The 27,744-nt window shown below is 48.7% G+C and overlaps 2 long non-coding RNA genes across 2 annotated transcripts in view; both read right to left on the bottom strand.

Annotated features, from left to right (window-relative positions):
- Positions 1-4,842, bottom strand: part of LOC135968768 (uncharacterized) — a 28,139-nt gene extending 23,297 nt beyond the window's left edge. Inside the window, exons 1-2 of the long non-coding RNA XR_012429541.1 lie at positions 4,713-4,842; positions 1,909-3,959 (exon numbers count right to left, since the gene is read on the bottom strand). This is a non-coding gene — a long non-coding RNA (uncharacterized lncRNA). The remainder of the gene's footprint in view (positions 1-1,908; positions 3,960-4,712) is intronic.
- Positions 4,843-9,540: 4,698 nt separating this feature from the next.
- On the bottom strand, positions 9,541-26,989 carry LOC123571579 (uncharacterized). The gene is made up of 2 exons (XR_006695732.3): positions 14,085-26,989; positions 9,541-12,814 (listed from the first exon to the last, which is right to left on the bottom strand). It is a non-coding gene; the product is annotated as an uncharacterized lncRNA (long non-coding RNA).
- Between the last annotated feature and the right edge of the window lie 755 nt (positions 26,990-27,744).

The following is a 27,744-nucleotide window of genomic DNA, read 5'->3' as shown; positions in this document are numbered from 1 at the left end:
CTTAAGGTGAGAGTGGCCCTGATTTACCTAATCTACATAATGACAGGGAGCCTGGGAGTAAAGTGTAGCCATGGCCTGGAGGATGGATGATGGATGTTGGTGAACGACTGGCTGCACTCACCGCAGCTGGCCCAGGAATAGGGAAGGATGGCTGAGTATGCCATTCAATGGTACCTGGTTCTTTCAGATTTGACTTCCTTATGGATTTTCTGCTGTAAAGAGGAGAGAGCCTGTGGTTCTAGGCCAAGCATCTCACTCATCTCATAGCATCTTGTATCCCTCAGCCAACATTTATGTCAAGTTTTAGAAGTCCTATCAAACTGGCAAGCATTTCTCAATTTGGTTTAACCATTGGATTTTATATCTGTGTCTGCATGTCTATTTTACATCTATGTGGTTATTTGACACCCTGTAGTACCTTTGTAATAGGTTCTATTTGGTGGAAGTTACTTTCAACAAACCCTTGCTGCTACTTGAATTTTCAAGGTTGCAAGTAGAAAGGAGAGAATAAAAACCACATCTTCTCTAATTTTAAAATTTGTTGTTTCTCAAATCACACCAGAAGTACAGATATTACAAATTACAAAAGCAGCCAGAATCAAGGTTAAGAGATTTCTGTGTGATTCTGGCTAATCAGCAGTATTTGCTGAAGTGTGTGCAGCAGAGCAACATGCCAAAAAGCCCGGGACGGGGTAGAGATGGGAGGCCAGGCTGTGACTTCGGAGGTGCTGTTGCCTCAGGGAGAGGAGCTAGATGTAGAGAGGATAAATGGACACAGGTGTGACCACCGCCATCCTTGCGGTGGCACGGAGGTCTTTGTACAGGGGCCTTTGTGAGCTGAGTTAAAAATTGAAACAGAGAGTGCAATGCATTCTTAGTTTTTAAAATAAAATGCTAATAGAGAACGTTTTGTTTGTAAGAATGTAAAATGTTACATCTTTGTTAAAGAATAATAATTTGCTTCTGAGATCTTTGTGAGTGAGATTTGAAATCTTAAGTATGGTTTTTTCTTCCATGTTTTATACATATGCACGTATACACATATATGTAAGGTATATAAAAGGAAAATAAGCATATCTGTATTCACATTTATATACACTTCCATAATGTGTATACTTCTAGTCACACATAGGTCTAAGAGACTATGACTTGACTTGATAACCATGAGAGGGTAATTAAATAATTTATCTGCTCTTAGCCTTGCTTTTGTATGTGAGCAGGGACCCTGCGAAACGCGCCTCCCGCGTTCCAGGCCTCACACAGCCCGTGCCAGGTTTTGGAAGCAGGAGTTTGTCTGCAGCCACTTCGGGAAACATGTGGTTGCCAGGATTGCCTAGAGCTCCAGGCTGTCTCCAGTCCCAGCCTCCCTGGGGTAGAAGCTGCCCTACCAGGGGCCTGGACATGGACGTTAGGGCCTGGAGCCAGGGACCGCTCCTGAAGCGGGGGGCTCCCCTCACGGTTGGGCATGAGAACCGAGGATAGGAGGCGGAACCAGCCTCGGGCCAGTGCACGGCCTCCCTGAAGTGCTTGCGGGAAGCCCCAGCTGTACTTTGCTGACCCCATAGACAGCACCACACTCTGTGAGATCCCCCTGGCCCACCCCTCAGGTTCCTAAAATGATGAAGGTTTCCTGAGCTCTGAATTTTTAGGTCTAGGCTAAAAAGTCCTGGGACAGGCTCACATGGTTCTTTATGTAGAAATGATGAGTGTGCTGGTGACTCAGAGCAGGCACTGCACCCTCACTCCAGGGTCCTTCGTGCCAGGTGGAAACGAGCGTGTGGGTCACCCAGAGTCCCTGCATCCTCACTCCAGTCACTGCTCTTTGGTTTCTTAATTAAAAGTCTAAAAGCCTTGATAATGAAAATGCATTCTCCCCAGAGAGTCGAGTTTCCGGTTATGGAGGCTCACCTGTAAATGCCGTGCCAGGTCAAATATGCTGAGATCTGGGCCAGGTCCTGCTTCCTGCTCGCGGCCAAAGCAGGTACTTCATTTGGGAGGTGACCCAGGGGGATATTTGAGAGGCCTGCCGGTCCCCGAGAGATGAATCCGCTGGCCTTCACATTCTGCTCCGGCCTCCATCAGCTCCTTCCTACCTGCAAACTGCCGGCTTTGACGTTGCAGTCATTGGAGATATGTTAGGGACTTGGTATGGGTTGATGCCCATAGGACCAGCAGATCGTGAAAAGGTGGGAACCATGGCTGGGAGGGTGGTGACCACAGCCAAACTGAGAACCGTGGTGGGCTGGGAGGTCCATCTTCTGTCTGAAGTGTTTTTTAAAATAAAAAACAGTGTCTCAGGAGCATGAGAGGGGAGGCCACAGACGGGGAGAACGCATCTGTAAAAGACTCATCTGAGAAAGGCTGTTATCCAAACCGTGCAAGGAACTCTCAAAACTCAACAAGAAAATGAACAACCTGATTAAAAATGGACCAAAGACCTGGACAGATACCCCAACAAAGAAGATACACAGATGGCAAATCTACACGTGGAAAGATGGCCCGCGTCTTATGTCGTAGGGTGAGGCGTCACTGTGCACCCATCGGCCTGGCCAAAACACGAACTCCGACACTGCCGCGTGCTGGTGGGTGTGTGGGCATCAGGACCCTCACTCATCGCTGGGGGAAGTGGGGCAGCTCCTGTGGGAGGCAGCATGGCGGTTTTCCTTGGAACTAAGCTCTCCGACCACAGGAGCAATCACAGTCCTGGACGTTTACTCGGAGGAGCTGAAAGTTTACTTCCATGCGGAAATGTGCACAGAGACATTGACAGCAGCTTTATAATTGCCAAAACTAGAAAGCAACCGAGATGCCCTTCAGTAGGTGAATGGATAAACTGTGGTATGTCAGATACTGGGATATTATTCAGCACTAAAAAGAACTGGACCCCTAAGCCATGAAAAGACACAGAAGGATCATAAACGCATGTTGCTAAGTGAGACTCCAATCTGGAAAGGCTGCCTGCTGTCTGAGTCCAACCACAGCACAGTCTGGAAAAGGCAAAGCTGTGGAAACTAAAACAATCAGCGGCTGTCAGGGGGTTGGGGAGGGGAGAGACGAATGGGAGGAGCATAGGGGGTGTGAAGGGTGGGGCAGCAACTCCAGGTGGGGCTTTCATGGGGGATCCATGCCGTTCCACGTCTGTGAAACCCACAGAGTGAGCAGCAGCAGGCCGAGTCCTCGTGTGAGCTGTGGACTGTGGGTGGTGGTGCCGTGTTGATGCGGGTCTGGTGAGGGCAGGAGAATGATGGAGGCTGTGCCTGTGCTGGGAAAGGATATGTGAGGACTCTCTGTACTTTCCTCTTGATTTTGCTATGAACCGAAAACTGCTTTTAAAAACGTCTATTGAAAAGGCAAACAAAAAAGTGCTGGCCAGACAACATCAGTGTGAGGGTGTGGCCTGTGTTCTACGTTCAGAATTTCCCTTTTAGAATACACGTATCTAAATTTTTCAAAGTTAAACCTTTGCATTAAGTAACTCACTACAAAGTTACAGTATCAGCTTGGGCACTGCCAGGATGGCCAGGATCCTGTATCCTGACCAGCTTCTCCCCTTACAGGTGCAGTTGACGTCCATGGCCACATCCCAGTAAGCGGCAGGGCTGGAATCAGGAGTCAGGCTTTGCGGGACAGAGAGGAAGTGAGATCTTGTAAGCACGTGGCTGAGGGCGGGCAGGGAGGAGCCCGTGGCGCAGGGAGCCGGCAGGGATGACTTTTTGACCAGTTTTCCTTATCGCTGAGGCCTTCTTAGACTTGGGGAGTTGGGAGTCCCCACTCTCGGGTGCCTCAGAAACCAAAGGCTGCTTGTAATGCTCAAGTTCCAGATGCCTCAGGGGAGATACCTGGGTTGTTGGGTACAGTTCCGTTATTTGCTGCTCGGTGGGATTTGCCCGCAACATTTCTGATTGTTTTTAAGAGCTGATGTTTGAGCTGCTTAAAATCACATACGGATGTCGATTTATCTATAAAAGTTAAGAATGGAATTTGAGTGCAAAGAGTTGTGAAAATGCTCAAGGTTATGTACTAATGTATATATTACATTTGTGGAAATATTTGAAAGTGCAGGATTTACATTAAACACTTCTCTTGATTTTTGTAATATCTACCTGTCATTTTCCCATTTGATTAATAGATGTCAGAGGGCTTAAATTTTGAGTGCCTGAATTCACTGAAATTAAAACTTCTTAAATCAAATGTAATTGAACTGAATGTAGCAACAGTGCATGCTTTTATAAGTACTGATTAAAAAATATATAAAAACACATATCCATGAACATGCAGATGGGGGCAACATATTAAACCATGGAAGTAGAATTCGTATTGTTTTCTGAGAAGACAAATTTTTAAAAAGCTAAGGGGTCTTATAACTTTCTAGTTTCCAACTTATTTACCCTAAAGTGGAAGATTGACAGCAGCAGAAGAGGAGATCCTGGGCCAGTGCAGGCTCTGGGAGCAGCGGGGTGAGTGCTGGAAGGAGCTGGCTGGAGGCAGAGCCAGGGAGGGGCTCAGACAGGCCAGGACGGCCTCAGGGCACGCGGCTCAGTGAGTGAGAAAAGGTTCACATTTCTTGGAGAGCCCTTGACTCTGCCCACGGAAAACCCAAACTCCTTCCAACGGGGATGTGCGTCTCATGTAAAAGTTGTTACTCCCAGAAAGAAAACCAGTGGATGTAGAAATTTTACGTATGCAGAAATTACTTCAAATTTGTTTCTAACCTTATCCTTTTCTTCCTCCATCTTAATGTGTGGTGACTTTCTGCAGGTGACGCACACATCTTAGGAGAGCGCTGTATTTCAGTTGCTGTTGGCTCTGATGTGACTTTGTGGTGTCCGATGTTCTTGTTCTGAGGTTCTGCCCAGAACGTGGCTCCTCCCTGCTGAGCGTTGCTTGTTGAAGGCCCGTGTGGAAACTTTCCCTGTAAGCTCGTTGACCGCAGCAGTCTTGGTTAAGAAACCTTTGGACCTCCTGAGACTTCACACAGCCTTCTAACCTTTCTAGTGTGTCCTTTTCATTTTACTGTTCCCCATTAACCCAGATGTTTTCCAGAATGTAAGTAATCTGCTGAATGCAGAGTGGGGGGTGCCCTCCGTTGGCTCTGGGGAGAAGCATCGCTGTTTCTCCGGGTGGAGCTTCCCGCCCACCATGGTGTGCTCCAAGACGCAGCAGGGTTCTTTGGCAGAAATAATCGTCGAAGGCCTGCGTCTCCGTGGCAGGGTGGCTGTGGGTATGGGACCTCGCGGCCATGCCGGCCCCTCCCCATCAATGGCACCACGGAGAGGAGCAGGGGGAGGCCTGGGATCTGTCTCCAGAGTCACAGCTGTGCTTCCGAGACTGCGTCGTCCGTATGTAACTAGACATGCAGAGAAAGTGTTGGAGATCAGCAGGAGACGGTGTCTGTCCCTAATGAGCTCAGGCGTGCCCTTGAGAGGGTCAGGTTTCTGTGCGGCTGATCTGGACTCAGCCTGGCTGTGGCAGTGCAGGTGACTGCTGGGCTTTGGCAAGGCTGCACCCACTATCCGTCTGAAATGGCCCCCTTCCCTGGCTCGCGGTGCCAACTGGGCCCCCAGGCCTGAATTCCCGCCAGGACGGAGGCCCTGTGTATGTGTCGGGGAAGGGGTGGGTGCGGGTCCTACTTTATTGCGGTATCCAATGCCACGCGGGGTCAGCACTCAGGAAACATGTGCTGTGTGGGTCAGCGATTGAGTTCAGAAACCTGGAAAATTCAGCAGTGTAGGCTTTGGGCATGACCCGTCCAGCCTTGGGGCTCTTTCTTTCTCTGAATTTCCTTCCATGGCATCCTCCTCATCCCAGGGGCCCCTGTCCCCGTATGGCTGTTGGCAACTTCACAGGTTCCTCTGCCTCCCCTCCCGGGCCCTGGTGTGGCTGGGGCAGCTAGTAGCTGTGCAGACCCCACAGCCAGTAGATCATTGGTGCCAACGCCTTGGGCCTGGTTTACTTGACTCAAGGACGGCAGTACATGGCTGAGCCCACCCCGAATGCCTGGATCGGAAGGCCTTGGGTTGCAGAGGGGTGGGGGTTGGATATTGAAGGACAACCTGCAAAGCAGAAGGGGAAATGGCTGTGCTGATGGGCAGCTAGAGGAGTCTGTGCAGAGCCTGGGACCCAGTGCAGACACAGAGCTGACATGGGCAATGCAGTGACACGGCCACCGTGGAAGTGGGCAAAGTTACAGGCTTCAGACCGATATGGAGGGGCTGGTCTAAAACGATCCTCATTTTCCTTTAATCCTAACAATTGCTGGCTTACAGGGTGGGGGAGTGAGATCTGTGGTGGCCGCGAGGAGAGACAGGGATTTTAATTAAACCCCTCTTTCTGGGAGAGGGGAGTAGCCGTTTCTGTAGGGCGGTGAGCATCGTCATCTCAGGCAGCTCAGGCTGCTGTAACGAAACACCATTGACTGAGCGGCTTATGAACAACAGGAATTTGTTTCTCACAGTTCTAGCGGCTGGAAGGCAGGATCAGGGTGCCGCACGGGTGAATTCTGGTGTGGGCTCTTTCCTGGTTGGCACACACCTTCTCTCTGGCCCTGACACAATGGGAGGGTGAGGGATTTGCTGGGCCCCTTTCTGAGGCACACATCCCATTCAAGGGTCGTCTCCAGCCTCGGGAACTCATTACCTCCCAAAGACCACCTGACAGCATCACATTGAGGCTGAGGATTTCAACCTGTGTTTTGAGGGGCAGGCAGGCAGTTTGTAACCGTCACCCTCTTTGTGTATTTCTGACTCAACATTGAGTCTGCCTTTGGCTCTCCAGTGGACAGAGCCTGTGTGGACACTGAGCAAGGTCAGAGCTGCAAGCATGTGCACATCGGGGGCAAGGGAGCTGCCAGGGGTGTGAGAACGGGGTTTCAGCATCAATCGGAGCTGCTTTCCTGGCAAATGTACTCATAAGCTATCCTGGCAACATTTGCTTTTCACGAAGAGTCGATGAGGCAGTGGGGGCAGCAGGCGGTGTTGCCAGAAGCTTGGAGCTGATGAGCAGCAGAGAAGGGGCAGAGGCCACGACCTTGGGGTAGTCAGCAGTGCCAGGTGTCTGCCCTCCAGGCCTCACGTCTGTGACTGTGTAGAGACCGAGCCGACCGGGGCTTGCCGGCCAGTGTGGCTCTCAGGCAGGTGATTATCGCGTTGTGCTTTCTATGTAATGTTCCCTCAACCCCATGCCCACCCCACCAATTTCTGTAACTAGCAGAAATGATGCTGCGTTTCCTTGATGAAGCCTTGAGTTTCCTGTGGAGATGTAGGAATAGCATGATTTGGCTCACGTCAAAATACTTTGCAGTGAAGCTGCACGGAAGAGGATTCTAGGCTTCCATTTGACGTTTTCAACAATGCCTGAGTGTTACAGGACCGTCTTGCTTGTTAATAAAGCACCAGATGAAAAAGGCTACTGGTTAATAAAGGAGACTTTTTACATTAGCACAGAGAGGGTGGCTTGAGATAAATTCAGCGTAACGTAGGTGTGTTTGTAAGCCGTCAAAAGGACCATCTCTCTGCTGGCGACACATGTTTTCCGGTATTGGTTTTGTTCTGTAAAAGGATGACTGGCATTCGGCAGAGTCATTCCAGAATTCACCTGGAAGGCGTCCACATGGTGCCTTGTTTTCTCCTGACATTCTGGGCACCACGAGGGATTATTCCTGTCTTCAGCACTAGCAGGAGACTTTTCCTGAACACCTGCTCCTCTTTGGCGTTGTGGGTGTGAAGGGGTCAGAGTGACCCTGTCTTCATGGAGTTTTCAGACACCATGGGGATAGTGTGGCTCGAGTGTCGGGCTCGGGTGGGAGGGAGACTTTCCCCAGAAAACAGCTGCCGTTTCCAGGATGGCCCTCGACCCCTCCTCCCTCTGTTCCTCTGCGTCATGTCTGAATTAAGGCTGTTCTATCGTAGCGGGGGTGTCATGTTAACTGGAAGTGTGCTTTTTTACTGAGCAGTAAGTAAATTAATAGTACATTTTCCAAGGACAGCGAGGTTTGATTTGATGAATCCAGTGGGGGAAAGGAGAAGGGGCTTGGCTGTGTGGGGATGTGTGTGATGGGAGCAGAATGGAGTAGCCATGCAGGCTGTTGGGATGGAGGGGCCACGCCCGCATTTCCATGGATCCGTCGCTGTTTGTGCCACTAGACCTGGACCTCTGTCTCTACTTCTAACACCCGCATAGTGAGGAAGCCCTGATGGGCCTGAGTTGTTACTTCCCATGGCCATCGCTGGGAAATGCCCCGGACGCCTCTCCTGGCTGGTGACGGCCCTGGGCCTGGACACTGGCTTTGTCCTGAGTTGTTTCTTCTTGTGGCCATCGCTGGGAAGTGCCCCGGACACCTCTCCTGGCTGGTGATGGCCCCAGGCCTGGACACTGGGTTCGTCCTGAGCTCTGCGAGGGACTTGGGCTCCACGTGCAGCAGACATCTGTGCATCCCTTTGGATGTGAGATGTTGGCGCTCGGCTTGGAGGCCAGCACAATCTGGGTGTGGTCAGGATCCAGTTCATCCTTTGGAGAGAGAGAGCAGCTGCCCGGGGACCCCTCTGAGGTACATAGTCATGCAGCGCCCTCACAGGATGCCCGGTCCCCCGAGAACTTCCCGCCATTCCCCTGGACCCTCAGGTATGGGAGTCAAGTGTGGTGTGTGTGTCATAGGCGGGGGTACTGAGGACACCACGTGCCTGCTCGTGCGAAGACCTGAAGTGCTGCGTGAGCTCGTTCCCAAGGGGCCGTTGGCATCTGGGGGCCTGTGGGTGTCTTTCCACTGGCAGGAAATAATGGGTGGCCCATGTTACCTTTTGTGTCTTTTTTTTTTTTTTTTTTTCTTTGCCGAAAAGCCCTAATGCCAACGTCGCTGTCCTGCTATTAGAACCGCCCACCTCAGGCTCAGTGGCCCTCCTGTTTCTGGGCTGCTGCAGTGTTGTGTTGGGGTAACTGTATTAACTTCGTTTGAATTTTCTTCCTGTTCTTTTGGAATAAGTGTTGATAGTTTGTGCTGCTTGTTCACCCCAGAGGCGAGGATGTCCTTTAGGCCTGGAGGAGTACAACCCCTGCAGGGAGGTGCCGGGCCTCTACCTCTCATGTCATCAGCAGCCCTCTCCACACGTCTCCTCTTCGCTCCTCGTGCCCACGGCTGGGGTCACGGGCCGCTCGCTCTGCTGTTTGAGATCCTCGGAAAAGGTGTTTGCCCTGAAGGGAGATTGGGGGTGTGTGGCTGATTTTAAATAGGAGGAAATGATTGTAACAGAATGAGCAATGCCTAGCACTTAGTCTCAGGCTTGAGAAATTGTGTTTTAGAAGCAAGGTATCCCCAACTCCGGTTTCCTTCAAATTAAATCTTTTAAAGAGTCCACAAATATAAATAGTTAAAGCCTAAAACTATACAACAGAGGGCCTAGAGCCCAAGCCACTGCCACCTCTGACTCCAAGACACCTCAAAAACTTGGCCCTCCTCCTCAGAGAACCCCCCTTCTGCTCCTCCTTCCACACTGCTCCCTCCACAGTGCTCCCTCCACAGTGCTCCCTCCACACTCCTCTTCCGCCCCCTCCCCTTCTTCCTTCCCCTTCCCTTCTTCCTTCCTTCCTCTCCCCTTCTTCCTTCCTTCCTCTCCCCTTCTTCCTTCCTTCCTCTCCCCTTCTTCCTTCCTTCCTCTCCCCTTCTTCCTTCCTTCCTCTCCCCTTCTTCCTTCCTTCCTCCCTTTCCTCCTCCCTCCTCTTCCCCCTCTTCCCCCTCTTCCCCCTCCCTGTCCTTGGGCAACCTCCATGGAACTCTGGTTCAAAGTCACTGGTCTGTGGGGCCGCCCATTTGATAGATGAGCACGCTGGGGACCAGACACAAGTGACTGACTCAGACCAGCTCGCATGTCGTCTCCTGCCTCCCGTAACACCGGGTTGTCCCTAATGGAAGAGAATCAATGATGCTGCTTCACTGATCTCCAGGGAAAACAGGTTGATAACAGGTTATAAACATGGGAATGTTTTGGAAAAAGCGTCGTCCACTTGTCAGCTCCATCTCTCCTGCCCGGAAGATGTAGGGGAAACCTGCCTTCAGCCCACCCTCATCCCATAACAGGACAGAGGACAAAGGGGCAGAGACCCAGGTCCTGTCAGTGCCCTCAGGAAACCCCCCATTTCCTCCTCATGGTGGACGTGGAAACCATCCCACTGGACTAGATTTTCCCGGGAAGCCCCTTCACCCCGACAGCAAGGAATCTGGTTTGAGCACACACCATTCTCGGTGCCATGACTTTCTGCTGCTGAACCCTGCATACGTGGCCCATTGATCTTGCTAGTCCAGTGTTACTGGGTCCTGGGAGTTTCTGTGGGCTGATGGCAGGTGTTTACCATTGTGTTCAGAGGGGAGAACAGAACTTTATTTGTCGAAATCAGATGATAACCATCGCCATGTGATTCCTTGGGTTGGTTTGGGTGGGGGGTGCTCAATGCTTTTCCTGAGGGCTAAGTTCTAGTTTGAGACCGTCTCTCTTTGTCGCCCAAGCTGCAGTGCAGTGGTGCGATCTTGGCTCACTGCAACCTCCGCCTCCTGGCTTCAAGCAGTTCTCCCTGCCTCAGCCTCCCAAGTAGCTGGGATTATAGGTGTGTGCCACCACGCTTGGCTAATTACAAAAATATTTAATATAGGCTGGGTTTTGCCATATTGGTCAGGCTGGTCTCGAACTCCTTGCCTCAAATGATCGGCCCACCTTGCCCTCCTAAAATACTGGGATTACAGGCTTGAGCCACTGTGCCCGGCCTGATCCTGACATCTTTTAAAGCTGCCTTCATGTACCAAAAGCCAGTCTATGTTTGAAAATCAGTCTTGAAGAGCCTAGGAGGAGAGGGATAAGCTTCAACTAGGTGAATAACTATGCATATGTTAAAAATATGGGCCAAAATCTACCCCAAATGTTAACTCTTCTGCTTTGCGTATTATATCCATTTATAGTTATTTCAGCACTAAGATTTTTAAAGACTCTTTTGATAATTATGGAGAAATTACTATTAAAACTCAGCTGCATTTGTAACACTTCAAAGAACTAATTGGATGACATCATTTTTCCCAGAGGCATTTTGGATTGTTACATAATTAATGTTTATCTCTTTGCCAGAAATCTTTTTTTTTTTCTTTTCCAGAACAGATACCTGAAAAGAAACTTTCCTTTGCATTAAGTGTTATTTCACTGTGTGACAATCAATTTTTGAACGTGAGAACAAGATCATCATGTATTTTTGGGATACTTCTTGCTTAATAGTGATAATGCTAAGTGTTAAAATTATGCAACAATTTGTTTCTTTGAAAATTACTATTTGCCTGCTCACCAGGTGGGAGCTGATGAGAACGTGGATGTAAAAATTAAATTGTATTTAGCTTGTATAAAAGAAGTTTAAAAAAAAAAAGCTTTTTTTTTTTTTTTTTTTTTTTTTGTGCTACTACTGAAGTTGCTTCGTTGTGGAAATGAGGTTATTGCAGGCACCTAGAATTTTATCTCCTTCACTTGTACAATGGGAAGAAATTCTCCAACAAGCACAGGAATCTGACTTTCTGATATTGAGACTCCTAGGCATCAAGCCCCGTGGAAAGGTTGGTGATTACGTGAGCGTTGGCGTTGATGTGGGTACCCTCCAAGCCGGACGCAGGGAGCAGGGAAGGGCAGAACAGGCCCCTCAGGAGCCATGAGAAAATCAAGTGTTGGCAGCAGTGGTGAGGGTTGATGTCAGGGGCCAGGAGGAGGTGGTGAAGGGAGCATGTGCCTCAAGGCAGCCCTGGAACCCGTGGTCCCTGCAGTGAGGTCTGATCTGCAGGGGACGTGGACGGCCACGTGGCAAGGCCCACGGACAGCCTGGACTTGGCTGCCTCAGAACTCTGGTGGACGTTGCAAACGGCCCCACAGGGTTGCAGTGCACATTCCTCGGACAGAGAGAAGACGCTTGTAACTGTTCTCGGCACGAAGCCAGCGCCCTGTGAACAGGGGCCACTGCTGTTGTGACTGAGTGCCGTCCAACTGGAGGCATTTGCTCTGCTCAGTTCACTTAATTGGGCCAGGAATGGGGTTGCCCTGCCTTCAACAAGCTTGACGCATTGAACGAGGACTCAGTAAAGTACTCTGTAAATATGCTCTCCTGGCTAGAGTGAGCAAAGCCCAGGGAGAGAGTGGTTCCTCAGTATTAGACAGGTGTTTGGCGGGGCCAGCTGTGTGGCTGCCAGAGCGAATGTGACCAGGAAGCCTCTGTCCCCCCGGAGGTGGCCAGCGTAACTGTTACACGTGCCGTAGGTAGAAAGTGGGCACTGCTGGGAAACTTGTTCATGTTGCTGTTTCCTGATTGGAAATTCAAGGTTTCTGAGCATCCTACATCGAATTTGTACATTGCTGAGACTGTACACCTTTCAACACTTGTTTTTTCCTGCTTTTCGGATCTATACAACCTGGCATTTGGCCGTGGCTTCCAGAACAGGCTGGATGCAGAGTGAAGTCCTCTCCTCACTGTCAATCTTTGCAGATGTCTTTCTTGAGAGTCTCAATTAGGTTTTTACTTAACTAGACTTTTTAAATTGCCATGCACATAACTCTACCAGTTACAATCGTGAGCTAACGTGGGATTTTGGTTTTACTTTGATGAATGTTTAACATTTGCATGCTGGATGTAGGGGTGGAGGTCATTTATCTGCTTTTCATTTCCTTCTTGGTTATACTTAGTGACTTTCAGGTACGGTGTGGAAAGCCTGGTACAGGGTGAATTGCAGGCTGCAGTGTGGCGCGGTGGACGAGAGGCGTGGGCTGCAGTGTGCACAGTGGATGAGAGTGAAGCTATTTCCATCCTGGAGGGAAACACACAGGAAACAATTTAAAAAACTGATCATCTAGCTTGAATGAGGTCCAACAAATTCAGTTTGCAAAGTTTAACTTCCAAGTTAACTTAGTAACTTTTCCCCTAAGTCATTAATTTAGTAGCTTATGTTTATTGCCTAAAGCATAATAGTCATAAATTCTAAAATGAATGACTAAACATGTAATAATTTAGGCATACAGCACCTGAAGGGAAAACTGCCAGTATGCTAAAATATTGGATACAGATGCTCAAAAAATATAATGTAGCATTCTTACAATGCATGTGCTTTTAGCATGTAACTTGGTGAGTAGTTTTGAGCTATATTTGTAGGAATGTGTATCTTGAATACTTTAGGACACCACTGGAGATGTGTGCTTGAGAGGTATAAATACTGAATGTTCTTCTCCCTTCCTTTAAATGAAAAACATTAGCTCCCTTGATTTTTATTTTTATGTTTTGAAGTGGACTCTCACTCTTGTTGCCCAGGCTGGAGTGCAGTGACGCAGTCTCGGCCCACTGCAACTTCCGCCTCCAGGGTTGAAGTGCTTCTCCTGCCTCAGCCTCCCCAGTAGTTGGGATTACAGGTACCCACCACCATGCCCCGCTAATTTTTGTATTTTTATTAGAGATGGGGTTTTGCCATAGTGTCCAGGCTGGTCTCAAACTGCTGACCTCAGGTGATCTGCCCACCTCGACCTCCCAAATTGCTGGGATTACAGGCGTGAGCCACTGCGCCTGGCCAGCTCCCTTCTATAATGATTTATACAGTTGTTTTTGCTTTTTGTTTTTTCGAGACGGTGTCTCACTCTGTCGCCCAAGCTGGAGTGCAGTGATGCAAATCTGGGCTGACTGCAGCCTTCACCTCCTGGGCTCAGGTGATCTTCCCACCTCAGCTTCCTGAGTTGCTGTGACTAGACACACGTCACCATGCCCAGCTTTATTATTATTATTATTATTGGTATTTTTAGTAGAGACAGGGTTTTGCCATGTTTTCCAGGCTGGTCTCGAGCTCCTGGGCTCAAGCAATCTCCTGGCCTCAACCTCCGAAACTGCTGGGATTACAGGCGTGAGCACCACATTTGGCCCATTTTTTTTTTTCTTCCAGGATTAGGAGTCGACTTTCAGAAAATCCTTCAACCTTGCAAGCTTAATTTTCCATAAAAGTATTCCTCTAGGATAAAAACAAGACACAAAGAAGTACGTGTGGACTGCAGTTAAAAATTTTCAAGAAAACTTAGCTTAGGAAAGTTGACATTTACAAAGAGCAGGAGGCCCGTTCAGTGCCTTCTAGGCACTGGGAATGGCGGTCTGTGGGCGACCCTAACATGTGCGGCGTCCTGAGACGTGATCGTGGTGTTCACGCTTTTACCGAGGGCTTCCCGGGAGTACCACAGGCTGTTCTTCTGCAGTCGGCCAGCCAGGCAGCAGCTGCTGGAGAAGGAACAAATAGCAAAAGACAGATGTACACGGTGTTATTGTGGCAGAGAGGTTAAAACCAGGGTCACTTTGTTCTTACAGTTTTAAAAAACTAATAATGAAGTCCTTAAATATGTTTAGGATTTCAAAGTAGTTGTGGGTGTGTCTGTGTCTCTAGCTCCCGTTCGGGTGCTTCCTGCGAAGAGAGCTCAGAGACGCCACCTTTCCTTGATGAGGTGACAGTGTCTGGAGAGGTGTGAACCCCGTGGTGGGGGGATGACTGACCTGGGGTGAGGCTGGGTCAGTGTGGGGATCCAACCCCACTCCACATTCCTGTAGGGAATCCACAGTTCTAAGTCTTTATGATAGGGGTAAAAATAACCTGGAAGAGGTGTTATTTTTTAAGAAGTAAGTGCCATGCTCTTTTTTCCTCATACTTTTCCGTGTTTAAGCAGCATTGAAGGATAAGGCACTAGTAGCATGTTGTTTTGGAAACAATGTTGTTGGTTATTTTACGTTGAATATGGTACTAAGGTTGCCTGGTAACAGAAGTTTTCCTTAAACAACATGGAACTCTGTTGAATCTGTTGCCCCATTGGCTGAGCCGTCTGAAATCAGTGCAGTAGCAGCTGAAGAGGCCTCTTCCCCTTGGAGGAAGCCACTGGGTTGGCAGGAGGCACCGCGCTTGACTGAGGGAGTGAGGCGCCTTTGCAGGGACCCCACGTGGCCCCTGCAGCTCTCTCCTGCCCCCTGCTGGTTGGCCAAGCAGCCTTGCGACAGTGTGCTCAGTGTGAATGTTCACTGGGGCAGGCCGAGGCTTTTGTTCCAGAAACACTGACTTCAGAAACGGCCGGCTGTGTGTGTTGAGCATGGCAAGAAAGACTTACGTGTGTCTTAAACCTCTTGAACAAAGCAAGTTGATGTTTCAAATGCATCTCAAAGGCTAATGACTTTGCTATGGTCAATATTCAGGAGAAAAGAGGGTTTGATGAAACAGAAAGACAGGAGTGGCAAGTGACATGCTTGTGCCCCGTATGACTAAGCGATGTCCTGGCCGTTCCACACCACGGCCTCTGAGCAGCCAGCCTGCAGATACTGGGTCAATTTAGATATCCCTGATCTCTGCAGAGGTTTGATCAGGTAGCCCAAGAGCAGATAAACACAAACGCTGACTGGAAACCCTGGCACACGGAGACACTGGAAACAGCAAGCTGCTATTAACATCATAGTAAGAGACAGTCGCCTGCTCTCAGGGGTGTCAGTTTCTTTTGCTTCTAGACGTTCATCTGCGTTACAATACAGTTTTGCTCAGTTTATCCCCATTACTCCACTGTCTTCGCCGTTAAAGTCTCAGCCAGCACTTAGCTCTGACACTGCAGGAGTTTCACTGTGCGGCTGACCAGGCCTACCTGGCTTGGCTGTAAAGCAGGTGAGATTTTCCGGAAGGCAGTGACGAGAACCCGAGGCAGGAAAGAGCATTGCTGGTCTACATACGGCAGTGCCCCTGCAGCAGAGCATGTACGTGCACGTTCAGGCTAAACAGGTGTAGGAGAGAAGAAAACCACCTACAATTAGTCACTTAAAATGCCACACACCCAACCCTTGAGACCCTAGCACATAGAGTAGTAGTGGTCTTGGAGATGGCAGGTGTGCTGAAGTCTGATTTTCTCACTTAGCTTTTCCAGCAGCGTTTTCCTCATCTCTAAGCTGGGGCTAACAACTGCCACGCGTAGATTTGTGCATGGAACCGTGCGTGTAAAGTGGGGTAGCCCCCAGGACCTAGGAAGGACTCGTGGTCAGTGTCGGTGGTCATGCGTGCTGTACGGGTCCCCCAGGAAGATGATTGCTACATATAACTCCCTCCGTTCAATGTCACTGAATGTAAAAGGTGGGACATTGGCTTCTGATGTGTCTGGTTTGCTGCAGGCCACGCTGCACCCCGTGGTTCCTGAGCCCTGAGCTGAAGTACATCCTGCTGCATCGCCTGTGTCGCTTTTGCTGTGTCACTTAGAGCTCCTGCCCTGGGAAACTTCCTCGCGCCTGACGAGCACCACAGTTTGCAGCAAGACCTGTCCAAAGCGTGGACTGCGAGAGCCCCGCTGTGGTCCTGTCCTCTCCATGTTGGGAGCGACTTTGTGGGGTTTGTCGGCCCTTCTCTCAGGTGTCCTGTGTCTCATGGATCAGCCGACGAGCCCCGTCTGGAGGAGCACTCTGCAAAACGTTGCCGGCCACCCAGATCTCCTAGCGCAGAGTGAGGCCACATCTGCAGACTTGACCGCACAGAGTCCCGAGGCATTCGGCAAGAAGGGGAGTGGGATGTGTGTGAGATCCCACTGCGGAAGCCGGCTCTGCTCCGTACTCTGCGTGCGGGGTGCCTGATGTTCAGACCTGCTGTGTCTATCGGGGGCCATGGCGGGGTGGTGGGAGTGGGGGCAGGGAGCAGCGCGGATGGATCCAGGAAAGGACTTAGTTGAATCCCAGCTGCCCACATACCTGTTGCTGGTCTTGGACAAGGTCCCTAGTTTCTCTGGGCTTTCGGTTTGATTGTAAGACTAGGACGCCGCCCCAGTCTGAAGATGTCGGTGTGTGCGGGAATGCCTGGCGCAGTCACCATGGGTTTTCCTTCAGCCTCCTCCGTGCCCCTCCCTGGGTCAATCAGTATCCATGCGTGCCACAAGTAAATTACAGTCCCTCCGAAAAACCAGTTGACCCGAGTTTTATGGTCGAGCATGGTGAGTGTCCTTGCCAGGAAATGCCACTAGATGTCTTGGGCCTGCTCCTCTACCTCCACAGCAATCCCCGGAACAGGCTGGTTCAGGACGTGGGAGGTGGGAGTCGGTGTTGTACCTAGGACAGGCTGAAGTCAAAGGCTCATTTGCTCTGTGAGGGGTGATCAGGATGACACATCAAGTGGAGCCCCATGGCTGACCCCGGAGGTGGACGGTCGGGTCGGATTGGCTGCCCTCCAGCACGTGTTTCGAGTGATGCCTTCCCTGGGTTACGCAGCCCTGATCTGTAGCGCACAACTTCCCAGCTCCAGCCAGTCTGGTCTTGCCGTCTCCTTCCAAGAAGGTAGGTGCGGCGCAGTTGCCTTTAAGCGGCTCCTTCTGGACACCGCAGGGCAGCAGCAAGCAAGCATGGGCGACTTTTTTCTTACGTTGACCACAATACGCGGGGCCAGCTTTGCACGATCCCATTCAGCATCACACGTGTGCATCGGCCACTCACCTGTCCATCTGCCACAGACAGGCTTGGACAGGACCATTGAGTGGCCTTTACGGCAAAGAGCCTAAAGGGCTCACAGGAAACCTGGACCCAGCGCAATGGTAACAGCGCAGCAATACCTGTCATTGACCAAGGGGTATTCTGGGCCCGACATGGTGTTAAGTGATCCAGTTCGGTTAGCACTCTTAGAATTAACCCCCTTTTGCCTATCAGGAAATCGAAGACGGAGGGCATTAACGCCAGGGAGCAGGGAGTAAGGGGACACACAGAGGGGCTGAGGGGCTGGGCATTCTGAGCCCACGGATCTGCCCACAGGCCCCGGCTGCACGGGCACCAGGGCTGCTGCTCTGGAGGGGATGAGGAGCTCTGGGGAAAAGATGGAGCCTGACGTGGGTAAGATTTGGATATTTTCAGAAGAGATTTTCAGCCTGGAATGAGGGTGTAAGTGACTGAATCGGAGTGATGAGCCAGATAGCCCGGCTGCGGGAGCTCCCCTGTGGGGTGAGGGAGGAAGGCCTTGGGGGCGTGTGGCTGAGCAGAGGCGCTGGGTCGCCAGGAGCCGCCGCGGGTTTGGAAAGGGGGAGAAACGCAGCGCCCTGCACTGCAAGGGCACCGAGACGTGGTTGTGGTTCTTCCTGACCGTGACAGGCACAAATGGTGCTGATGGTGGAATGCACGGAGTTTGCCTTCAGAGAACTCCTGCTGTCTTTTAAAACCTGGGCCTCTCATTTAAACTTGGTGGCCTCAGGTGAATGGTCAGAAACAGTTTCTGATGAGGTTGCAGAGACTGTGCATGGCCTCTGATTGTGCACATCCTGTGATTGTGTATAGTCTCTGATTGTGGCCTCTGATTGTGTGGGTCTCTGTGTGTGGTCTCTGTGCAGCCTCTGATTGTGTGTGGTCTCTGATTGTGCTCAGTCTCGGATTGTGCGCGGCCTCTGATTGTGTGCGGCCTCTGATTGTGGGTTGTGTGAGTTTCCCGGGATTAAGTAGATGAGCCTCGTGCTGGGGCAGGTGTGCCTTGTGTTGGGCATGTGGATAAAGAAGTTTAACCCGTCTCCTCTTTGAGAATGGCAGGGCAGTAACAAAGGCGGTTGATTTATACATGGCCATCCTCGTGAGGTGAGAACCTGAAAGGTTTACTGCTTTCCCGGAAAGCTGCTCTGGGCGTCACCATCACTGATCATGGACAGCAGCTCAGAAGCCCCCTTAAGGTGCAGGGAGGGACCGGCGCTGGTCCTGTCTGTGCCCAGGCTGCTGGTCACCCTGACGGCCAGGCGATGGCTGCCTGTGCACGAAGCTGGGGTTGGAGTGCATTTGGGCAGTGTCGGCTTTGATTTAGGTCAAGACTGATCAGTCTTCCTAAAATACTAGCCATGAAAGCTTTCATAGATTGTAGTTCTTTGGGAGATTTATATGTGGTTTTTAAAGCACAGGGCCCATGGCCAGTGTTGAATTACATTTTGTTCAGTGTAACTGACAGGACACTGGACCTGAGTCTCAGGCCTGCCACAGGGTTCAGGGAGCTTCAGAGAGGGAGATGTTTGTGCTCAAGTTTTCGCAGATGGGATGGGACATGGGCATGGGGCTGGAATGCTCTAACCTTCAATCTTCAGTCATCGGTATCACCTGTGCACACGCATATCGTTTTCAAAGATGGACAAGCTTTTGGGAAATATCTGAAGACTTTTCCAGTTTTGAAAGAAGCCGGGATGACACTGGAAACGGCAGGTGTCTTGGCTGCTGATCAGGTCCATCACCACGCACATGGTCCCTAACCTGGCCCACCTCTGATCATGCACAGCGGGTGACGAGGTCCATAACCTCACACTTCTGTGCACAGCAGGTGACCAGGTCCCTAACCTCAAAAGCTTCTGATTGGGTGCAGCTGGTGACCAGGTCTGCAACTTCGCATGGCTCTGATTGTGCAGAGCTGGTGACCAGGTCACTAACCACCCACACCTCTATTCATACCCAGCGGGTGACCGGGTCCATCACCTCACACCTCTGATTGTGCATAGTGGGTGACCAGGTCTGGAACCTTGCACACCTCTGATCGTGCACAACGGGTGACTAGGTCCATGACCTCACGCCTCTCTGCACAGTGGGTGACCAGGTCCATAACCTCACACCTCTGATCGTGCACAGCTGGTGGGCGCAGGACCCACTTCAGTGAGGGGCTGACTTCCCAGGTGTGAAGGGGGAATGCTGTGTGGCTCGCTAAGCCCCTCCATGCTTTGGGGGCTCCAGGCTGTGGCCGGCAAGTAGGACGTTGTCCCAGGAGGCTGCTGTGTGTTGGGGATGGGAGGCAGCTGCAGGGTGGAAGTACGATGTTGTCGTAGGGGGGCCACTGTGGGGGGGTGGGACGGGAGGCAACTGCAAGTTGGAAGTAGGATGTTGTCCCAGGAGGCTGCTGTGTGTGGGGGAGGGAGGAGGCAACTGCAGGGTGGTGTGGTGGTCCCCGTGCCACTGATTTCAGGTTAAAATAGAATGTGGACCTCTTTTTACCATAGTTTTTAATGACTCCGCTAGTTTGTGTTGCTGTCTCTTGCTATGAAGTCCACAGTCTGATGTCTCTGTGGTCCCCATGTTTCCCTTCTGCTTGTGTTACCCGATCCTGTGGGTCAGCTGTGAGGAAACCACTCTCCACTCCTCATCTGGAGTGGCCTCGAGCTGGGTGTGCTGGTCTCCTTGTGGGCTAAAGTGTTCCTCTGTTACTGTTTTCTCTGTTTTTTGACCAAATTTAGCAGACTTGTGTATGATGCAAACACTTCAAAAAATGTCTTTTGCCTTTATGAAAAAAACACTTGCATTGCTTTAAAATGAACCTTTCCTGTGTCTCCATCCTTCCTCACAGATTGCTCTGTGTTAGAAACTCGGTGGTGTGTGTGCTTCATGGCCTCATTCCATCAAGCACTGTAACCTCTGAATGCAAAAGTGACTACACTCGAGGCAAAAAACTTTGCAAATGTTGAAAAGAATGAACAAAAACAACATATTGTTCTCTTGTCTACTCTTAAGATTTTGCTGTAGTTCAAACTACATCAAACTCTCACCTACTCCTGTGCCAATATTCATCCTTCAGCTCTGCCTCCGTTCTTCCTTTCTTTTTTCATGCTATGGGGTCTGCTTTGGAGATGTTATCTACTTTCATTCTTCCAAAGTCAAGCTTCTAGCTTTGGTTGGAACTGCAGACCCATTGACTCATTCAGCAAATACTTTCTAAGCACATGGATAGTCACTGAGAATACCGTGGTTCACCAACATGACTGTGGCCCCTGCTCACACGAACTTGCGGCCTGATGGGGAGAATGGGCACTAATATGATAATCAGTCTAATGGGTTTCTGATGAAGAATTGAGGAAAGCGCACCAAAGAAAGGGAAGCGGGGTTCTCTAAATTTATGCTGTAAAAGAATCTGGCGTATCTTGGGATGAGAGGTAGAAAACCGATGCATTCTGGAAGGTATGATCCCCTTGCAGTCTGGAGAGAAGTAGAGGTTGCTTGTTGAGGGGGGTGGAGTGTAGGGACACCACGGTCTAAACAGATGGGGGTGCGTGCAGAATGCCTCTTGCAGCAGGAAACAGGCACGTGCAAGGAAGTAAACACGGGAGAAAGTGGCACAAGACAAGAATGAAGGCAGGCAGGCAGGGGCTGGGAGATGATGGTAGATGCTTTATTCTCTTAATAACAGCAACAGGATGCTGTTGAAAGCACTTGAGGGAGGTGGGGAAGTGGGTATGACGTGTTTTGTGTTTGTAAAATTATCACATTGTCTTACCAAACTATACTCCCTATTTTTTATTTTTACATTTTACTTTAAGTTCTTAGATACATATGCAGGTGTGTTACATAGGTATACATGTGCCATGGGGGTTTGCTGTACCTGTCAACCCATCATCTAGGTTTTAAGCCCTGCATGCATGAAGTATTTGTCCTAATGCCCTCCCTCCTCTTGCCCCCACCCCCCAACAGGCCCCCGTGTGTGTCGTTCCCCTCCCCGTGTCCATGTGATCTCATTGTTCAACTGCCACTTATGAGTGAGCGCATGTGGTGTTTGGTTTTCTGTTCCTCTTTTAGTTTGCTGAGAATGATGGCTTCCAGCTTCATCCATGTCCCTGTAAAGGACAGGAACCCATTCTTTTTTATGGTTGCATAGTATTCCGTGGTATATACGTGCCACATTTTGTGTATCCAGTGTATCATTGATGGGCACGAGATATCCTCTTAACATGTGCTCCAGCAATTGCACTCTTAGGTATTTATCCAAAGGAGTTGAAAACTTGTGTTCACAGAAAAACCTGCACATGGACATTTATAGAAGCTTTAATCATAATTGCTAATTTTATTCCAGCTTTATTCATAATTGCTCAAACTTGGAGGCAACGAAGAAACCAAAATGTTCTTCACTAGGTGAGTGGATAAATAACCTGTGATATATCCAAACAATGGAATATTCTTTAGCACTGAAGGGAAGTGAGCTGTCAAGCCATGAAAAGACACGTAGGAACTTTAAACATGCACGGCTACCCAAAAGAGGCCCCTCGGAAAAGACTAAATACTGTAAGCTTCCAACTAAAGGACATCCCGAAAAAGGCCAGACTATGGAGTGAAAATGTCCGTGCTTCCCAGGTGTTGGGAAGAGGGAGAGATGAGGAGGTGAAACACGGAGATTTTTAGGATTTTAGTGCAACTGCTCTGTACGATGCTATCATGGTGGATACATGTCATGACATATTTGTTCAAACCCATAGAACAAGCACCAAGACGGAGCCCTCATGTAAACTGTGGACTCTGGGTGACAATATGTCAGCGTAGGTTCTTCAATTATTACAAATGCTCCTTCTGGGCAGGAGTGTTGTTACTTGGGGAGGCTGTGCACGTGGGGGAAGGGAAGGCATATAGAAGGTCTCTCTGCACCTTTCCCTCAATTTTTCTGTGAACGTGAAACTGCCTAAAAGATAAAGTGTATTTTTAAAAAAAATAAAGGAAAAAAAGGAAACAAAAAGTCCTCACAAAAATCAAATGAGAAAATGATCACACTGGGTGCTTCAGGTCAAAATGGAAGAACAAGGGCTGTATTTACCATCCCACCTGATGACTTTTTTCTCACTGCTTTTCAGCATTTTTTTGGAGTCTAGTCAGTGCAATAAGGCAAGTTAAAGCACATAAAATGCACCCTTATTAGAAAATAAGATTTAAAACTATCTGTATCTGCAGGTGACGTGATCACCCGTGTGGAAAATCTCCTGAAATCACAAAAAGCCACTAAAACTAATAATAATAAATTACTTACTAATAAGTGAGTTTGGGTTTAGCTTGTATCTTGCAAACTTTCCATAAGCAGTATTTATCTCTTTATACACTGGCAAAGAAATAATTGGAAATGGAAATTTACAAAGTAATATTAAGACTAAATCTGACAAAAGATGTGTAAGATCTATGCACTGTAAAGCAGGCAGTGATGCTGAGATAAATTAAAGAACTAAATAAATGAAGTGATATACTGCGTTCATGGATCAGCAGGCTCAATATTGTTAAGATGTCAGTTCTGCCCTTGTGGATCAGAGGTTTAATGCAATTCCAATCAAAATCCCAGCATTTTATTTTATTTTATTTTATTTTTTTTCAGTAGAAATGAACTAGCAGATTCCAAAATGTGTCTGGAAATTTAAAGAACCCAAAAGAGCTAAGACAACTTGGAAAAAAAATGGTGGAGGACTTACCTGAACTATCAAAACTGGGTTAATGAAACCTCCTAGAGGGTCTAGTAATAATCTCACAAACGTGTTACCTATACATAGTGGATTTTTGAAGAAAGGTTCAAAGATATTAAATTAGAGAAAGGACGATAATGATGATAGAAGGATTAAATACTACAGGCCAAAAAGGCAAAAAAGAGCTCCTGTTAAATATCTTCACATTGTTGGTGTCACTCATGCAATTCAATTCACATTTTGTATATCTAAAAGTTGAACAGACTTCTTCATTCTCTTTCCCCAATTCACTCCACAGAGATGCTGATGTCTTTCAGTGGAACTTGGAAGTTTGCTATTCTTTTTAAAATGACTCTCTTAGATACTTACTGTTTATGCAAGAAGTTGTGGGACTGTAACTTACAAATACTGTTCTAAACCTTGGAATCACACGTTTCCCTTTTTCTCTACTTATCGTTTCTAGTCAGTTTCCCATTTCCTCTTCTTCGTATTTACACTGCATTCCTTCTAGTTCAGGCTCTTGTTACCCCACTTGATCTCTTGATGTGGTCACCTGAATGTCCTTCATGTTCCAGCCTCCTGGAATCCTTCCTTCATGACCCTGAAGAACTGCCCTCCAGACCCGCAGGTGTGACCCGGAATCAAGGATCTCAAAGCCGAGTGGGATCTGAGAGGCTATCTAGACCAATCCTCCATTACAGACGTAAACCTTTTGATGACTTCACTTCAGAGCCCAAAATATTTGCACTGCAGGCAGAATCACCTAAATCACTTAATGTGATGTTCAGTCTTCCCGTGGTATCTTCCTCTCTGCATCTCCCTACTTTCGGTCAGCCATTTCTCACTCATGACACCGAACCCTTCATTCACATCACATTATTGTTCTTCTCCACACACACTTGTTTGTTTTCTGCCTGGGTTTTTTGTTACATTCTTCCCTCTACTGGCAATATCATTTTCCAAGATCTGAGTACAGAATTTTAACGTATTCCTCAGAATGACTCACATATCACATATTCGACCAAATGGCTGCAGATTCTGTCACTTCCTCTCTTGTCCTATGGCAACCTGGAGAATCTTCTTCTCTTAGCCAATAGGATTTATCATGGTCCTTCTTTATCTTAACAATAGTTTAGCAGGACTGAGAACTGGGAAGTAGATTTTTCTCCCAGGGGTGAGAACTGTCTTAGTTTAGCAGATCTCCCTGGGTCTCCATTCTGGTTGTAGAAAAGCAGCCCATAGGGCATGGTGGGGAGGAGAAGAAGGGGAACTAAGCTGTGTTGCATGAAGATGGACAGTTGTGACCCTTACTCCAGGGTTGGGAGTTGAGGCCCCTAGGAAGGAGAAGCTGTAAGGATGAAGACGAGGCATAAAAAGTGATGCAGGCCGGGTGCGGTGACTCACGCCTGTAATCCTAGCACTTTGGGAAGCCAACGTGGATGGATCACGAAGTCAAGAGTTCAAGACCAGTCTGACCAATATTGTGAAACCCTGTCTCTACCAAAAATACAAAAATTAGCTGGGTGTGGTGGCACATACCTGTAGTCCAGCTACTCGGAAGGCTGAGGCAGGAGAATCACTTGAACCCAGGAGATGGAGGTTGCAGTGAGACAAGATCATGACACTGCACTCCAGCCTGAGTGACAGAGACTTCATCTCAGGAAAAAAAAAAAAAAAAGTGATGCATAGTAACAAGACTGCCCGAGGAGAAGAGGCAATCAGCAACCACCTCCAGGGTGGGATGGCTGAAGACCCTTTAAGAACAAAGGTGTCTACTTTCCTTCTTTAGGATGCTCTATCGTGATTTAATGAACCCTCCCAATCTACTGTATTCAGTATTTGGCATGAGTCAATTTAGGGGAATTCTAGAAAACATAGCTGGCTGTTATCAGGTTAATGTAGATTGGGAGGTAGGGAAAAACCCCAGGAGACACGTAGGAAGGACAATACGTGAAAACAGAAGAAACTTGGAGTCAGTTCACCCTTCAAACAAAATCCAGTTTCCAGAAGACATTGTGAGGGCTGCTGGGTCTTCCTCGCCTGCAGATGGGGGATTCCAGATAATTATTATACTTGAATCTCACAGGATGGGGTGATCACCACCTGCTCTCAAATGGGATGAGTTACAATATCTTCTATCGGGAGGCGGTAAATAAGAGGTTAGGTACACGTCTGTAGTCATCACAATTTTGTCAAGATTGCTATTTTTACTTCCATGTCATAGATGGGGAGCCTGATGCTTGTGGAAATGATTTGCTCAGGGTCTCACCATTAAAAGTGGCAGAGGAAAGATTCCAACATGTTTTAAAAGCTGCAAACTGAGCTGACTCCCATCCATGCTGTCATACCGACTTTGAGATTTCAATCCTCCTGAAGGCAGGAAACTTATTCCATTTGCTTTTATACCCTCCATAACACTAGTGAGCAAGTTTTGCTCAAAGTAACATGGAATATTTTGCTGACTCAAGGGGAAAAAGTAAGAGACTTAAATGACACCATCACAAGTCAACCTTCAAGGAACAGAGACATATTTAGCATTAGCTGTCTCAGTCAAATCAACATAGACATGCACGTTTATCCTTTACATGGCAGTAAGACAGCAAACACAATTGAAAAAATGAGCCAAGTGTAAAAAATGTGTCACAAAGGGATGGATTTAGACAGGAGAGCAGTGAAGTAGGTTATAAAATGGTCAGCATAATCCATTTTCATGAATTATTAGCTGAAACATGCAAAGCATTTAGGATTTCTGGGAGAAGTGTACAAACACACCAAATGTTTGTCCGACATTTTCTTCACTGCTGCTGTCTTTCCACAGGGCTGGAGATGATGTTAACCAACGGCCTTGGGAGGAGAGATTGCAGCTGAGCCCACACCCTCTCCAACTCCTTCAGACTGTTTCTGTTTTTGTAGACTTTACCATTAACAACAAATCCTAAGATTTACTCAATCAGTACAGCAGTCGTTGGCCCGAGTTCAAATTTCTGATTCGAAGGAATCTGCACTCTGCCTGCCAGGATCGACTATTAATGGCTTCGTCCATAGAGGAGCTGTGTCTTTGCTCACTATGGAACAGTATTGAGGCTTCGAAAGGGGTATTTTGCTGGTCACCTCCTTGGTCAGCCTTCTGCTCACCAAGAGCAGATACTGTTCTCAGCCCCTTACATTTACAAGGTCGTTTAATTCTCACATAGCCCTTTCAGATAGATGCGACTATTACCCCCCTTTTACAGAGGAGGAAACCGAGAGGCAGAGGACATAGGTGAATTGTCCCAGATCACAGAGCTGGCTATGGAGCTGGGACTTGCACCCGGCCAGCCTGGCTCCAGAGTTCACTGCCCTCCTCCTGTACAGCACGTGTGACCTGCAGTAATCACCGCCCAAACAGGCAGGCACTGCGGAGAGCCAAGCACACCTCTTCCGACTTCAGCACGGAGGACGGTTCGTTTTCATCCTGGTGTTCAGCTCAGGACTGTTTTTATCACAAGGACGCACCACCCAGAAAGCTCAGTCATGTGCCGTTACCTTCTACGGTCATGGTTTTCTACTTTTTGGCCCCATTTTCCTGAGGACTTGGCCTGCTGGGACGTGAATGATGCGTTACTACTGTAGAGACAGAGGTTCAGGTCTAGTGGCACAAACAGCGACGGACCCCATGGAAATGCGGGCGTGGCCCCTCCATCCCAACAGCCTGCATGGCTGCTCCATTCTGCTCCCATCACACACATCCCCACACAGCCAAGCCCCTTCTCCTTTCCCCCACTGGATTCATCAAATCAAACCTCGCTGTCCTTGGAAAATGTACCATTAATTTACTTACTGCCCAGTAAAAAAGCACACTTCCAGTTAACATGACACCCCCGCAACGATAGAACAGCCTTAATTCAAACATGACGCAGAGGAACAGAGGGAGGAGGGGTCGAGGACCATCCTGGAATCGGCAGCTGTTTTCTGGGGGAAAACCTCCGTCCCCCCTGAGCCCGACACTTGTGCCACACTATCCCCATGATGTCTGAAAGCTCCATGAAGACAGGCTCACTCTGACCCCTTCACACCCACAACGCCAAAGAGGAGCAGGTGTTCAGGAAAAGTCTCCTGCTAGTGCTGAAGACAGGAATGATTCCTCGTGGTGCCCAGAATGTCAGGAGAAAAGGCACCATGTGGACACCTTCCAGGTGAATTCTGGAATGACTCTGCCGAATGCCAGTCATCCTTTTTCAGAACAAAACCAATACCGGAAAACATGTGTCGCCAGCAGAGAGATGGTCCTTTTGACGGCTTACAAACACACCTACGTTACGCTGAATTTATCTCAAGCCACCCTCTCTGTGCTAATGTAAAAAGTCTCCTTTATTAACCAGTAGCCTTTTTCATCTGGTGCTTTTTAACAAGCAAGACGGTCCTGTAACACTCAGGCATTGTTGAAAACGTCAAATGGAAGCCTAGAATCCTCTTCCGTGCAGCTTCACTGCAAAGTATTTTGACGTGAGCCAAATCGTGCTATTCCTACATCTCCATGGGAAACTCAAGGCTTCATCAAACGCAGCAGCATTTCTGCTAG

This window comes from Macaca fascicularis, chromosome 20 (assembly GCF_037993035.2).
Source record: "Macaca fascicularis isolate 582-1 chromosome 20, T2T-MFA8v1.1".
NCBI lineage: Eukaryota > Metazoa > Chordata > Mammalia > Primates > Cercopithecidae > Macaca > Macaca fascicularis.
Note: the sequence above shows the minus strand (reverse complement) of the source record. Positions and strands in the feature narration are given on the sequence as shown.